This window comes from Hypanus sabinus, chromosome 3 (genome assembly GCF_030144855.1).
Source record: "Hypanus sabinus isolate sHypSab1 chromosome 3, sHypSab1.hap1, whole genome shotgun sequence".
NCBI lineage: Eukaryota > Metazoa > Chordata > Chondrichthyes > Myliobatiformes > Dasyatidae > Hypanus > Hypanus sabinus.
In genome coordinates this window covers 66,305,977-66,323,537 of record NC_082708.1, presented here as the reverse complement: position 1 = coordinate 66,323,537, position 17,561 = coordinate 66,305,977, and the positions used below count along the sequence as shown (strand labels likewise).

Here is a 17,561-nt window from a genome sequence, read left to right as displayed (position 1 = left end):
GTCTTTGAGACCAATGTGGGAGCATCCTTCAGCAGGGTGAACCAATGCAAAGTATCCCAGTCAGGATACCTGGTCAAGTACTAAAGACATGTGCTGATAACTGGCTGGAACGTTCACCAATAACTTTAACCTCTCGATTCAGCAGTCTGAGGTACTCACTTGCTTCAAGCAGGCTTCAAATATACCAGTGCGTAAGAAGTATGTGGTAACCTCCCTCAATGACTATTGTCCTGCAGCACTTACATCCACTATGATGAAGTGCTTTGAGAGTTTGCTGGTGAAACACATCAACTCCTGCCCCAGAAGCGATTTGGATCATCTCCAATCCTACCATCACAACACATCAACAGCAGATGCCATTTCACTGGCTCACCACTCAATCCTGGAACATCTGGATGCAAAGATGCAGTCATCAGGATGCTCTTCATTCACTACAGCTTAACATTCAATACTATTATCCCCTCAAAACTAATCAATAAGCTCCAATCCTAGCCTGAATACTTTCTTGTGCAACTAGATATTCAATTTCCACATTTGCAGACCCCAGTCAGTTCGGACTGGCAACAACATGCCTTCCACAATCTCCCTCAGCGCAGGTGCATCACAAGGTTGTGTGTTTAGCTCTCTGCTCTACATGTTTTATACTTATAACTGTGCAGCTAAGCACTACAATGGTAAACTTAAATATGATGACACCACTGTTGTTGGCTGAATAGAAGGTGTTGATGAATCAGCATATAGGAGGGAGACTGAAAATCTGGTTGTGTGGTGCCACAACAATAACCACTCACTCAATGTCAGCAAGACCAAGAAGATAATTATTGACTTCAGGAGGAGGAAACCGGAGGTCCATAAGCCAGTCCTCATCGGAGAATCAGCATTGGAGAGGGTCAGCGACTTTAAGTGCCACGATGTTATCATTTCAGAGGACCTGTCCTCTGACCTGTCCAGCACACAAGTACCATCACAAAGAAAGCACGGCAAAACCTCTACTTTCTTAGAACTTTGCAACGATTTGGCATGTCACCTAAAACTTTGACAAACTTTTATAGATGTGTGGTGGAGGATATATTGACTGGTTACTTTATAGCATGGTATGCCCACGTATGAAAGAGCCTACAAAACTGATGGATATGGCCCAGTCCATCACAGGTAAAGCCCACCCCACCACTAAGCACATCTACACGGAGTGCTGTCACGGGAAAGAAGCATCAAGGACCCCCACCAACCAGGCATATTCTCTTCTTGCTGCTGCCATCAGAAAGGTGGTGCAGGAACCGCAAGACCTCAGGAAGAGTTATTACCCCTCAATCAGAGGGGATAACTTCCTCATCCCATCACTGAACTGTTTCCACAACCAATAGACTTACTTTCAAGAACTCTTCATCTCATGTTCTCCATATTTATTGCATATGTATTATTATATTTTCTTGATTTCTGTATTTGCCATTTATTTTGGATTTTTTTGCACATTGGTTGTTGTCCACCCTGATTCATTGATTCTATTGTGAATCAAGTAGTTAATGTGATTATGCGCAAGAAAGTGAATCCCAGGGTTGTATACTGTAACATATATTCCCTTTGATAGTAAAATTACTATGAACTTTGAACTACAGTTCCAGAAAATCTACATAAAGTGCTGATGTCTGACAGTTTTGGGCTCTGTATCTAAGAAAGGAGGTTTTGAATTTGAATAAGATCCACAGAAGGTTTACCAGAATGATCACGAGATAAAAGGGTTCACAGAGAGGAGCATTTGGTGGCTCTGTGGCATGTTTGCAGATGACACAAAGATGGGTGGAGGGGTAGGGAGTGTTGAGGAAGCAGGGAATCTGCAGAAGGACTGAGACAGATTGGGAGAATGGGCAAAGAAGTGGCAAATGGAAAGTAGTGTAGGAAAGTGTATTGTAAAAGGAATAACAATGTAGAATATTTTCTAAAAGGGGATAAAATTTTAAAAATCTGAACTACAAAAGGACTTGTGCAGGACCCCTAAAGGATAACTTGCAGGTTGAATCAGTGGTAAGAAAGGCAAATGCAAAGTTAGCATTCATATCGAAAGGATTAGAATACAAGAGCAAAGATATAATGTTGAGGATTTATAAGGCAATAGTCAGACTGCACGGAGTATCGTGAGCTGTTTTGAGCCCCTTGTCTAAGAGGGTCCAGAGGATGTTCATGAGAATGATTCTGAGAATGAAAGGGTTAACATATAAGGAGCATTTAATGGTTCTGAACCTCTACTCACTGGAATTCAGAAGAATGAGGAGTGACCTCATTGAAACCTATCAAATATTGAAAGGCCTAGATAGAGTGAATTTGGACAGGATGTTTCATACAGTGGAGTCTAGGACCAGAGGGTATGGCCTCATAATAGAGAGGCGTCCACTTAGAAAAGAAATGAGGAGGAATTTCTTTAGCCAGTGGGTGGTGAATCTGTGGAATTCATTGACATGGATAGTTGTGTTTGGCCAAGTCATTGAGTTATATTTAAAGCAAGGTTGATAGCTTCTTCGTAAGTCAGGCCATGTAAAGTGACAGGAAGAAGGTAGGAGAATGGGGTTGAGAAGGAAAATAAATCAACTATGATGGAATGGCGGAGCAGACTCAATGGGTTGAATGGTCTAATTCTGCTCCTATGTCTATGGCCTTTATGCAATACTAAAAACACAGAAAACACACAATGTAGTTTCACGGGATCCTTTCATTCTCAATCTAACGATTTTAGCACATCCTTCTTTTCTCATACAAATGTTACTCAAGCAATACCTTACATGTGTCAATGCATGATGCTTGCCTGATGGTACTAGGTTCCACATTCTTACCACTCCTTGGCTAAAGATTCTTCTGAATTCCCTGCTGGATTTATTGTTGACACATTTATAGCTCATAGTTGTGTTACAAGTAAAAACATCCCCGTCTAGTCTATCAAGGCATTTAATAACCTTAAGGCCTCTTACTAGAAATAGTACTGATAATTACAGTTCAATATCTGATTTGAGGATAAGAAGTTGAAATACTCTGAGCCAGACGGCAAAGCTGGAATACTTAATAAGCACTCTCTATCAGCTGTTAACAAGGAAAAGAATGCAGCCAAAATGGAGAGAATGGATGGAATGAAAACTGATCTCACAAGACAGATTGACCATGCTTAAAGAAATTCACCAGTACTGGCTGGAAAGCATTCCAGGTTGCAAAAGGAGTTGTGGTGTCTTGCTGCAATCTTCTAAACCTCTGAATTTCAGAGCACTCAGGGGAAGACTTCACTTCATTAGGAATGGCATGAATGCTAAGTGACATTCTTCTCTTTTGAATCATTCTATATACGTATCTAATTCCAGATATCTTAAAATCATTTTCTTTGGTACTTTTTTTCTTGAATTTAAGAACTTCATGTTGTATGTCAATATATAGAATCGGTTCACTATTATTGTCATTATTATCTCAGTTTGGTTCTGATCCTTTTTCTCATTTATGGTGCATCTTTCTTTCAAAGCTTGCTAATTAGTTACTACACATAGCCCTCTAGAATGCTGCTAACTTGAGAGGGATTAAATGTTTGTTTCCAACAATCGCTCAGTAGGTCAGAATTCAGTTTTCGAAAATTAAAACTGTATCTCAGCATTTGCACTGCAGTTTCAGAGAAATATCCACCTCCCCACCCCCAAATCTATGACACAAAATGAGTTAGAATTTTCAAATTTTTTCTCACTTATGAAAAGGGTAACAACACTTACTTATTGAGCTGAAAACAATGACTACTAAATTTCGATCTTTTGAATTCCTCAACTACCTATAAATTCTGATATACCACCCGAACTTAATGGATAATAGCAACTAACTGTATTCTCTGTACACATTCTTTATGCTCCAGAAGTTACCGTGACTGTATTCAGCAAGCCAATCTTCCTAGCCAACACAATCATATTGCTATAAGAGACTGAGAGTTCCTCTGAAAATCTTTGACAGCCAACAAAGCCATCTATCAGCTTTGCCAAATGCCATTCAAGTTGAATGTTTTTTCTAGCGTTTCTGACTGTCTTTCGTATTTAAAAGTGTTTACCATTAGAAAAAACTAAAACTAATAACATTTAAAAACTATTTTGGAAGTTATTAACTATAGGCTATTTACTTTTTTACCCAGAGCCATAATTTTGTTGAGCATGTTGCTGGAGAAAGAACAAAGGATTGGGTAAGAGAAAAATTTCCCCCAAAATTGCTGAAAACATTAAATTACTCCCATTTAACATGTACAAAATTAAAGATGGATTTGATCTAATTAAACTTTTTAAAAAATGCGATTAGTTAATCTTTCCAGATATACAGAGATGTAATATTCCTCTGAGTCAAAAGGCACTTATGATGACAAAGATAACAAATTCAGCATTTACAATAAAAAGGAGGCTTTGTTCAGATTCCAAGGGGAAGCATGAATGGCAAGTAGCACTGGCAGAAACTATCAGGTAGAAACGGCCGATCTGATTCAAGATCATTTCTATCAAATGGTTCACTGCAGATGGAATAGAATTGTAACACATTTAAACTTATGCTTTAATGTCCTTTATAAAACAAAAGAACACAAAAAAGTAACATGAATTTGAAAGAATTATTAACGTTTGTTCAAAATAAAGAAAGCAGGCTTTTAGCATGTGGTTAGATGCAAAGTTAAAGTGAGGGATCCAAAGTTTACACTACAGATTTCCTATAACTTTTTTATTCCTAGATCTTCAAGAAGGATCGTGAATCCTAAGTCAACATCTTTCCCTTTAAAAGTAGATCCAAAAGATATGTACCTATATTTCAATATTGCTTGAGTTGAATAGATGTTCAAGATTGCACAAGACATATACACACTTAATCCGAACATACAGGTAAAAGCTTGCTGATATGGGTCAAACACAAAATAGATTTTCAAATATTAAATGTTAAAGTAAAAGCAGAATGGCACAATTTAAATAAGTCAAAGTTTAATAAATTTCCTCAAAGATTGGATATAAATGGTAAGTGAAGTAGTAGTAGTACAGGTAACCTACAAAAGTCTGTAAACTTTATTTTGAAATATAAATTATTCTTCAACTTTCAGTTACTTTAATAAATATTTCTGAAGTTAACATTTCCTAAGCGTGTATATATATTGACTTCATTGCAGTACAAAATGGTGTCTGAAGAGGTCCCCATTCAACACCTTTTCTTATTTAATTCATCTAACAAACAGGGATTATATTTTTAAAAAACTGAATTTAACACTGATTTCATTTCTTCAGTAAAAGAAAATGTATAGTCTTTACTGATGTCACATGCTACCTACAATAACAATCTTCTTGAAAAAAAAGGCCAGGTACGTAAATATTTTCAGGTTAGGAAATGGGGAAGTCAACATGTACTAATATTAAAATTAGTGTATCAATAATAGTTACAAAATTAAGATTGAAACCAATGCTAGTTTCAAAAGAATCCTGCCTTTTGCATCCTTTTATTTACCCAACTACTGATGGCCAAACATTTGAAAATATCGAGCATAAGCTCTTAAATCCCTTCCTTAAACTTCTCTAGTTTACTCTTTCTTTTAAATCCACCTTAAAATCTTGCTCTTTCATATTCCGATGAAGCATTTTGGAATTTTTACACTAAGTAATCTTAAGTTAGTTGGCCTTGTTGATCATTACCTTTGCCCATTCTTATACAATGGCATCCTTTGGGGTTGAGAATCACTTGATTTGAAGAGTTCTGAAGAGACTACAGACTCTCCCACAGACATAACAGGAGGCTGATGGGGCAAGACCATCATAAGCGTAAGCACATCATATGCTTAATCGACGTGAGTGCACTCCCTCGAATTAGTTTGCAAGGTGGTTCAATCGTTCTGGTACTTATGCACAGTCCTTGTGTGTCCCAAGATATGGACTCAAGATCCCTACATACACCTTATCCTCCCTTTCATGCTGCCATGACTCAGACATTCCCAGGAAGCAATGGGGATGTTGTACTTCATGAAAGAAACTCAGAATACATCCTTGTATCATTTTTTGCTTGGACTGTTCAATAATCGCATACCACAAGTGTTCAGAATAGTGCTTGCTTTGTGAACAACATAGTCTTATGTAACCAACTGAGGAGGTTGACCTGAGAGAAGACACTGATGTCTTGAATTTGGAAGATTCTGTACTAACATTAGTGGTAATTTTCCATGCTATAAGTAGTCCACAGCTCCAAGGCACATGCGAGGGAAGAGATCACTTGTGTTTACATCTAACTGGATCCTTCTCTTCACAAAATACTTAGTGCATGGCAATAGCAGCACTTTTAATCCATGAATGGGACTCTGGTAAGATTACATCAGTATGCAAAAGGGGAGCTATAAAGATGCTCTCATCTTTTATTGCCATGATAGCCACTGATTCCTGCTGAACTGACTGTCACCTGATCCACTCTATTATCTCTAATAACCTGGCTTAAAAACTTCAATGCTAATTGGAGGATTGCTTTCAAAAAATCCATGTTGAAACTCTCATGGACTCTACAAAGTCAGCTCTTCTCAAACATAACCTCACCAACAGTCCGTCAGCACCCTTTGGTTAGTGGTTGGAAAGTTATTGTAAAGAATTTTCATCCTTTATGGTTGATTTGGGAATTACTGAAATATGGCGGTTTATGAACCCTAAAGATAAAGAACTTTCATTTTTTTCACATGTATATCACAGTTATTCTAGAATTGATTATTTCCTTATTGATCATAGTTTATTAACAGATGTTACTGATTGTAAATATGACTCTATTGCCATTTTGGATCATGCACCTTTGAAGTTATCTATCAAGATTTTGGACTCTTTCAATAATACTAGATCTTGGAGACTTAACGCTACTTTGCTTCAAGATCCAGAATTTATCACCTTCATAAAACAGCAAATTGACTTGTTTTTTTCAACAAACTATACCGAAGAGATTGACAGAGGAATACTTTGGGACTCTTTTAAGGCTTTTATCCGTGGACAAATTATCTCATATTCCGTCGGTAAAAGAAAACAAAGATATTTAGATATTGCTTTATTAGTGGATAAAATTAAAGAAATTGATAAGATTTATTCCGTGACTCCTACCAAAGAACTCTATAAGAAGAGAGTTGAGCTTCAAATGGAACATAGCTTATTATTATCTTCTTCAATTGAGAATCAATTAATTAAGACCAGGGCTCAATTTTATATTCATAGTAATCGAACTGGTAAATTGTTAGCTAACCAATTAAAAGCTATTTTGACTAAGCGACAAATTATTAAAATTCATAAACAAGACGGTAATCTGACTACTGACCATAAAGAAATTAATAATACTTTCCAAAATTTTTATAAATCTTTATATCAATCAGAATTTGATGGCGATCTGTCCATGATGGATAATTTTTTTAACAATTTGAATATTCCTAAACTGACTGATTGGAGCTTGTTCGATGCTCATATTTCTATGGCCGAAATAGGAGAGGCTATCTCATCAATGAACTCAGGGAAAGCTCCTGGTCCTGATGGTTATACTATAGAATTTTTTAAAACTTTTTCTTCTTTGCTTTCCCTTTGGTTATGTGAAATCTTTAATGATGCATTTACTAAGAAGAGACTACCCCAGTCTTTTTATGAAGCTACTATCTCTCTAATTCTTAAAAAAGATAAGGATCCTACTCTATGTGCATCTTATCGCCCTATATCGCTATTAAATGTAGACTCTAAGATTCTTACAAAAATTTTAGCTATTAGATTAGAAAAGTTACTATCACAAATTATTTCAGAAGACCAAACTGGTTTTATTAGGAACCGGTATTCCTTTTTTAATGTTAGAAAATTGATTAATATAATTTATACTTCTTCACCCACAACCTGAGAATGTGTTATTTCATTAGATGCTGAAAAAGCTTTTGATAGAGTTGAATGGACATACTTATTTAATGCCTTGAGAAATTTTAATTTTAGTCCTAATTTTATATCATGGATTAAATTAATATATTATAAACCTGTTGCTTCTGTTCTTACAAATAATTACAGATCCTCTTTTTTTCAATTATCTCGTGGTACGAGACAAGGTTGTCCCTTAAGCCCTTTATTATTTAATATTGCATTAGAACCTCTAGCCATTGCTATTCGTGAATCCCCTAATATTTTTGGTATTACTCGTAATGAGAAGTTATACAAGTTATCACTTTATGCTGATGACTTGTTGTTATATATTTCTGATCCTGACAGGTCTATTCCCGCTATTTTATCCTTATTGGTTCAATTTGGTAGTTTTTCTGGTTATAAACTAAACTTGGATAAGAGTGAATTATTCCCTTTAAATGCGCAAACTTTATTGAATGACGGATACCATTTAAAGTTGTTACTGATAACTTTATTTATTTAGGTATAAAAATTACCAAGAAATATAAAGATTTATTCAAACTGAATTTTTTACCTATGCTTCATCAAATTCAACAACTTACTACAAGATGGTCTCCTTTATCCTTATCATTAGTTGGCCGGATTAATGCTATTAAAATGATGATGTTACCGAAATTTTTATATTTATTTCAAGCCTTACCAATTTTTATTCCTAAATCTTTTTTTGATAACATTGATTCAAAAATTTCCTCATTTGTGTGGCAAAATAAAAACCCCAGGTTAAGTAAAAGGCAGTTACAAAAATCTAAAAAAGATGGTGGTTTAGCTCTACCTAACTTTAGATTCTACTATTGGGCGAATAATATTCGAAACTTAATATATTGGAAATTAGATTTGGATTCACCATTGTGCCCACAGTGGGTAAATTTAGATTGTAATGATGCACAGGGATATTCTTTATTCTCCGTTCTTGGTTCTTCTCTTCCTGCTGATTTAGTTAAATTCAATAAACATATCCAACCCTATTGTCAAACACACATTACGAATTTGGTTTCAATTTCGTAAGTTTTTTACTCTGAAAAACTTTGCTCTTGATAGTCCTATCTTACTTAACTTCTTTTTTAAACCTTCTTTGACAGATCAAGCCTTTAGCATATGGAAAAGGAAAGGTATAATATGTTTTCGTGATCTTTTTTTTTGAAGATAGTCTGATGTCTTTCGACCAACTTTCCAACAAAGTTAAGTTACCTAAATCTAATTTTTTTAGATATTTACAAATTAGAAATTTTTTACATGAAGTTCTACCATCCTTCCCCAATTCAACTTTGATAGATACTTTAGATATGATTTTTACCTTGAATCCTTGTCAGAAGGGATTAGTGGCTCGTATTTATAATATGATTACGAAGATACAACCAGAAATATCAGGTAGAATTAAACAAGAATGGGAAAAGGAACTTCAATATAATATATCAACAGAAAAATGGGAAAAAATTTTACAAATGGTTAATTCTTCTTCTATATGTGCTAAACATGCTTTAATACAATTTAAGGTTGTACATAGAGCCCATATGTCCAAAGATAAGCTTGCTCAATTCTATTCTCATATTAACCCTCAATGTGACAGATGTCATTTAAATGTGGCCTCATTGACCCACATGTTTTGGTCATGTCCCACTTTACATAACTATTGGAAGGACATATTTGCTATCATTTCCTCAATTTGGAATATTGATTTACAACCTCATTTTATTACTGCAATTTTTGGTATACCAAATGAGGATGGTAGTCGTCTTTCCCCTTCAATCAGATGAATGATCACCTTTGTAACATTAATGGCCAGAAGGTCTATATTACAAAATTGGAAAGAAGTAAATCCTCCTACCACGTTTCAGTGGTTCGCTCAAACTGTTTCTTATTTGAGCTTAGAAAAAATTCGAAGCACTATTTTTGACTCATCAATTAAATTTGAAGAAACTTGGGGACCGTTCATTCGACACTTTCATTGGAATTAATTTGGCCTCTTCCAGACCTTTTCTCTTTTTATTCTTGTTCTGGTATGGAGTTCCAGAGTTTTTGACGCTATCATATACATATAAACTGTTACTACTGCCCATATTAGTTTAGCTTAGGTTTAATTTTTTTTCAATATATTTTTTTTCTTGTATTTTTTTATTTTTTTTTTCTTTTGATGATTATTCTTACTCTTTTTCATGTATAATTATTATAGGCTTGATTGATTAATGTACAAATTTTTTTGCTGATATTTTAATAAGATATTGTTACCTTATTACTAATTCAACTTCAAGTCTAGTGCAGTTATAACCTATTCAATATTATGATATGTCTTTTTTTATATATGAAAATCAATAAAAAGATTGAAAAAGAAAGAAAGAAAGAATTTTCAGGAACAGAATTTATTTGCATTTGGAAAGACAAAGTCTGATTAGGGATAATCGAGTATGGATTTATGTGTGGGAAATCATGTCTCACAAATTTGATTTGAATTTTCTTTCAACAGCTGACCAAGAGGATTGATGAGGATAGGGTAGTAGATACCATCTACTTGGACTTTAGAAAGGAGTTGGATGAAGCCTTTCAGGCTAATCTGGAGGGTTTGAGCACATGGGCTCCAAAGGCAGCTAGTACACAAAATTGGCTTGGTGGTAGGGAGCAAAAGGTCATAGTAGAAAATTGACTTTCAGTTGGAAGTTTGTGACCTTTGGTTTACTACAGTGATTGCTGCTGGGTTCTCTGTTATTGATAGCTTGGAAAAGAATGAAGGGGGCATGATTTGTCACTTTTCAGATGACACTAAAATTGATATTATAGTAAAGGGGGTTGTCTCAGGTTACAATAGGATATTGATCAACTGAGAAGGTGAATGCCTATAGAAATCCTTTAAAGATAATGCATCAATGCCACAGAGCTATTATTATATACCATTTTAATAGCAGAATTTGCACATGTATTTTAGTTTATTTTATCTATATCTAGTGACCAATCCTTGGTCACTGTGATTAGAAAATATAGTAAAAGTTAGTGAAGCGTTAAAAGTTGCGAGTTGCAGTGGAGTAATTTTACATTAAGAAATACTATGGAACTGAAAATGTACTTTTGGACATAATTAAATGATTTAATGCTATTCCTGGGCCACTTTGCTTCACCCCAGAAATTTCATTAGTTCCATTTAATATCAGAGAATGTATACAATATACAACTTGAAATTCTTGTTCTTCGCAGACATCCATGAAACAAGAAGAGTGTCCCAAAGAATGACTAACAGTAAAAGAAAGGTTAGAACCCCAAAGCCCCTCTCCCACTACTTGATCGGTCATTTACCAGCATGAGTTGAAATTGCAGAGCTGAGGCCATTGCTCTAATAGACATCCATCTAGTGAGTGTTCACTCCCTTGCAAAACATTACATTTGTTGGGAAAATACTATATCATTATTGGTCACTCATGGAACAACTATATTATTATAGTGCAGCATCAGATTCCAAACCCAATAAAGATCCCATCCTACAGCTTCTGAGATACCTCCCCCCCCATCTCATGCCAATGCCTCCCTCAGCCTCTAACCCTGCTTGAACACCAAGACGTTCTCATACAAGCCTTGCGCACGCCTTCCCATCCCCACTGAACTTGCTCAGGTAGAGTTCTGATAATCTTCCAGTATAAAGCACACAGTACCCTAGACCTAGCACTTCCCTTTACAAAGAAAAAGTGAAATGTTATACTAATGGCTACAACCATTGCACCACAGTTTCTCAGTCATGATAAAACTTTACCACTGTATTATCTTGATCTAGCTACTCAGCAGAAATTGGGGGTCCAACACGTTAACTTTCTGGTCTACTTTACCTGCAATTAAATTGGGAGTTGCACATAGTGGCCGAACTATTAGGAGAATAGTTTATCTATGGTAGCATAGCAGTGCCAGCTGCAAGATCGGGGTTCAAATCCTGCCACTGCCTGTAGGGAATTTGAACATTCTTCCCGTGACTGCATAGGTTTCCTCCCACATTTCAAAAACATACAGATAGGGTTAGTAAGTTGTGGGCATACTACGTAGGTGCCAAAAACATGGTGACACTTGAGCGGTAACCCCAGAACATCCTCTATACAAATGATGCATTTCACTGTATGCTCTGCTATTTTGATCTACATGTGACAAGTAAAGCTAATTGTTAATCTTTAGAAATTTTCTCCATCAGTTCTGCCAATCCAGTGTAATAAGAGAATTGTGATCACTGATGTCAGTGAGTCTTTTGGATAGAAAGCAATTGAAATAGCATATGCTTACAAAGGAATCTTGTTATGACTTGGAATATAAAAAGAATTTTTCACACAAAGATCATAGGGATTAATGAGAGAGGAAGAATACGTGTCTAATAGAGAGTCTAGATATTAAAAGCAGGAAAGAGCAGGCAAATTTTCACTGGGATTAAAAAAAAATTCTCCCTAATTTTCTTTCTATTGTTCTGTCATTTTGGAAAAGCTAACTAATGATTGAGCCAAAAATACTTTGATGCTGTTTTGTATGACTTGATTAAAATGAATGTGCTTAGACATGTCTTCTGCATTCAATGTGAGTTATATCTGTAAATCCAAAGTTTGGCAACATACTCCTCATGTTAAAAATCTACAATGGAGAATAATTGATAAAGGAATAAAATGGAGAAACACTGAATTTTAATGTTGTCTCTATTTCATGAGATTAGAGAAAATAATCTAAAGGAATGAGGTTGAGCCAGTGAGTCATAGTGTATATTTATGCTCAGGAAATTTATAAAGATTTTGAACAAGATGAAGTTTCAAACTCCCAGCAGTAAAGAACAACTCAAACTTGTCATGACTGTCAGAGATCCTGTGTTCCTTCCATCCACCAAATGCTCTCTTTGTTGGAAGTATGCCTTCAGGTACTTAAAGAACTGTTTTTTTTAACCTTGTCTAAAGGTAGAACTTGCAGTTTAGGGAAGATTTATGTTTGGAGTTGATTAGTTCTGCATCACCAATCAAACCAGGCCTGTTTATATTCTAGACAGATTAGCTAGGCGTTACTTTGCAGGTATAAATTACGGCAGATGTAAGCCATGGACACTTTACAGCTCCTGTTTTAGTGAGAGAGTTGTACAAAAGAGAAACAGATCCTTTGGCCCTTTGGTCTATGATAACTGTCACTCCTATCTATACATTTCACTTGTCTATATTAATTCCATAACCAATACGCCTTGCTCATTCAAGTACATACCTATCCCAATGTCTCTTCAATGTCTGTTACCATTCCTGCCATCGTGACCTCTCTGGAAGCTCATTCCAGATACAAATTAGCCTTTGTGTAAAATAATTATCCTTTGGATCCCCTTTAACCCTCCACCCTCTCACTTTGAACCTATGCTATCCAGTTTTAGTCACCACCACCATGGGAAACACACTCAAGCTATCTAGCAGCTCATAATTTGATATACTTAATATCACCTCACAGTCTCTTTTGCTCCAGGGAACACAGACACAGTCTACCCAATTTCTCCTTGGAGCTCAATCCCTCCAGTCCAGGCAACATCCTCGTAAACCTTTTCCACGCTGTCTCTAGTTTAATCACACCTTTCCTGTAGTATGGCAAACAGAACTCTCAGTGAAACTTAACCAATCTTTTGTATAACTTTAACACAGCATTCCAGCTCTTCCACTCTACGCTTCAATCAAAGAAAGCATTCATGTCATACACCTTCACTAGCTCCTGACAGTGCAATCCCTACTTTTAAAACTGATGTTCAATACCTTAACCACTGATTAAGGGTGATGAAGTTAAAAAAAAAATCTAGTGCTTTCCCGGTGTATATGATGAATAAACTCTTCTCAGGCTTTCAGCCTAGTACAGGTTTTTATTTTAACTGACGTTTTGATGATAAACACTGCTGTCTCCAAAACATCGGTTAAAATGGACACCTGCACCTGGTTGGAAGCCCAAGAAGAGTTTATTCATCACTGATGAAGTTGTTTACTTACGCTACATTCCAAAGTGACTGCATTCGCAAAGATTGTCTAACAATCAGAGGCACAGGATTCCTAAATGCAGCTTAGAAGATATGTATTTAATTGAGTATGTGTACACCTGAACTTTTAACTGTCCTACAGTCCTTGCAGTTAAAACTCCAACCCATTATGCTTTGTTCTACAATGTTTTTAACAAATATCATTCTGCAACAGTTAATAAATAATATGGCATAACATTTTAAGTGTACCATGCTACAAACAGGTGAAACGCTTTTGGATTTCTAATAGTCTATTAGGTTCAAGAAATACACACACAGAGTCCTTAGTAATGACTGCTATGAATCAAAATACAGATGTTAAATTAGGCATTTAGCTTTGCATTCTTAGAGAATAATAAATATTGTACATCTCTAACCTAGTATGATTCCTCATTATACTTTTTAAACTTGCTTAGTAGATGAAAAGCTTCCATACTTTTTACTTAAATTCATAATATTTATTTTGAATATGAATCTAAGCTCCATTTTGTTTTTAGCATTTTTACCTTTACAGTGCAGAGCTGGTTCAGATTTTAGAGAAGAACCAAGCTATATACCTCAAATAATAACAGAAAATGCGACCTGACTGACTGACTGACTGTTTCCAGCATTTGTGGAAAGTGGAACAGGAAATATTTAACTTTTTTTCTCTTTCCACAAAAGCTGCTGGCCCACAAAGAAAGATTAAGAATTTTAAAGAATAGCTTTATTTGTCTCATTGACATAGAGTGACTGTGTCTTTTGTGTGAAAGACCAATCCCATAAGAAGATGTACTCCAGGCAGTCCAGAAATGTCACCATGCTTCTGGCACCAATTTAGCATGCCCACAACTTACCAATCCTAACATCTTCAGAGTATTTTAGTTTTAATTTCAGATTTTCAACATCTGCAGTATTTAGAATTTCAACTCAGTTGATTCCAGTTAGTTGAGCCGTCGGTTAATTGGGGCAGCCACTTATTTGGCACAACTCTTAATGCACAAAAACTAATCGAGAAAATAGCTGGGATTCCTTGTGTTTAATGGGGACACTATGCCACTTAATTGGGACAGGAAACCATTACTGAACAGTTTCTAACGAGCGTCAGTCACATGTACTTATATGGCTATTAGACACTGCACCGTGCTAAGAGCAAAAGGTTAGCATCAGTTACCTGAGCTTGTGTTCAAACAGCAGGGATTTTTGTCAGTGATAGTTGGCGATGAACACGCAGTAAGCTGATTCAGAACTCCTTTACTCACTGCTGTTTCAAGCATTCAGTTTTGGAGTTGGCAAAAACCGCCAGGAGTGAAAACGAAAATGAACTTCAAAAGCTTAGGAACTACAAAAATTTGAAGGTATCAATAACATCTTGAATACTACAATGAAAATGAAGATTTGAAGAATGCAATCGTCAAAAGCATTGTATGAAGGCAGTTCATTATCTGCATTAGGTGCCTGCACTGATTTTGTTCATTTAGGGTCCATCAAAATACATGGCAACGTATTCAGGAGTTCTATGATGCTATAGTACAATTGATTGTGTTCCAATTTGTTCTGTATTTCATTTAGAGACATGATTTGTTACTCCATTAAACAGCAGTTTGTCTTTTTTGACCCTTTTCAACTACTTCCATGGAATTTCAGCTAATTGAGGTAGGCGTTTAATTAGGACAAAATGTATTTTCCAGATGTGTCCCGAGTTAATAAAATCCACTGTATATGCCCAAGTTTCATTGAAACATATTATAAAAATGCTTAGAGCTACATTGAAGACATCATGGAAATACCGCTAATCATACATGCATTGAAATGGCATCTTATCAAAACATGACCATAAGATATAGGAGCAGAAATAGGCCATTCAGCCCATCGTGTCTGCTCTGTCATTCAATCATGGGCTGATTCAGTTCTTCCAGTCATCCCCACTCCCCTGCCTTCTCCCCATACCCTTTGATGCCCTGGCTAATCAAGAACCTATCTATCTCTGCCTTAAATGCACCCAATGACTTGGCCTCCACAGCCACTTGTGGCAACAAATTCTACAGATTTACCACCCTCTGACTAAAGTAATTTCACCACATCTCAGTTCTAAATGGACGTCCTTCAATCCTGAACTTGTGCCCTCTTGCCCTATAAATCCAATCTGTTCAGACCTTTTAACACTTGGAATGTTTCTATGAAATCCCACTTCATTCTCCTGAATTCCAGGGAATACAACCCAAGAGCTGCCAGACGTTCCTCATACAGTAAACCTTTCATTCCTGGAATCATTCTTGTGGATCTTCTCTGAACCCTCTCCAATGTCAGTATATCCTCTCTAAGATAAGGAGCCCAAAAGTACAAGAGCAAGGAAATCCTTTTGCATTTGTACAGGGCCCTGGTGAGACCACACCTGGAGTATTGTGTACAGTTTTGGTCTCCAGGGTTAAGGAAGGACATCCTGGCTGTAGAGGAAGTGCAGCGTTGATTCACAAGGTTAATTCCTGGGATGTCCAGACTGTCTTACGCAGAGAAGTTAGAGAGACTGGGCTTGTACACGCTGGAATTAAGGAGCTTGAGAGGGGATCTGATTGCAACATATAAGATTATTAAGGGATTGGACAAGATAGAGGCAGGAAATATGTTTCAGATGCTGGGAGAGTCCAGTACCAGAGGGCATGGTTTAAGAATAAGGGGTAGGTCCTTTAGGACAGAGTTAAGGAAAAACTTCTTCTCCCAGAGAGTTGTGGGGGTGTGGAATGCACTGCCTCAGAAGGCAGTGGCAGTCAATTCTCTGGATGCTTTCAAGAAGGAGCTAGATAGGTATATTATGTTTAGGGGAATCAAGGGATATGGGGACAAGGCAGGAACCAGGTATTGATAGTAGATGATCAGCCATGATCTCAGAATGGCGGTGCAGGCTCGAAGGGCCGAATGGTCTACTTCTGCACCTATTGTCTAAAACTGCACACAATACTCCAAGTGTGATTTCACAAGTGCCTTTAGATAGAAATAGTTTGAGACATTTTATTTGAACCTGAAATGACTTCTTCACTGTACATTTATTTGGTTTGAAGAACATTGTTTTATTTCTTCCTATGAGGGAACCTGCAGAATGGTCTGTAAAGTCATGGATCTTAAGGTCCCCTGAGACTTTAAAGGACAATTAAAGGACATAGGAGTTTGGTTAACTTTGATACAGCAAAGTAACCCATTTCTCTATTCATTTTCTCTATTATAAGATACGGATTTTACCTCACTTATGATGACCTGTTTGTTTTTATCTTGTTTGTTCTGTTATTGGCAAATCACTAAAAATGAAGTTAAAAAAAAAGAAACGCTGTGGCTATTATAGAGGATACATTGATTAATATAACTGGTTGAATGAGGAGTTTCAGTTTCAAATTATGATGCTGGTATTTTGAATCTGAAATCTGTTGATTGAAGAAACAACAGATTTTTACTAGATAATTCTTTCCTAACAAAATGAGTCTATTCTTGTGCAGGTCTTCACAATTAAATGAAATAAATAATACTAATTTTAAGTATATTCTGCCAAAGGACATCATATAGATGATGCTGGAGGGGCAAGAAAGGGCTCCATCATTAACCAAGTCAAAGGCTATGGATTTATCGTAAAGCACAATACAAATCTTTTTTGCTATTTTTATAAGAATAACCCAACACAAGTTCATCAG

At 36.2% G+C, this 17,561-nt stretch overlaps 1 protein-coding gene across 1 annotated transcript in view; it reads right to left on the bottom strand.

Moving 5' to 3' along the window:
- tmem135 (transmembrane protein 135) overlaps nt 1-17,561 on the bottom strand; it is a 391,315-nt gene that overhangs the window by 39,137 nt on the left and 334,617 nt on the right. The window lies entirely within an intron of this gene.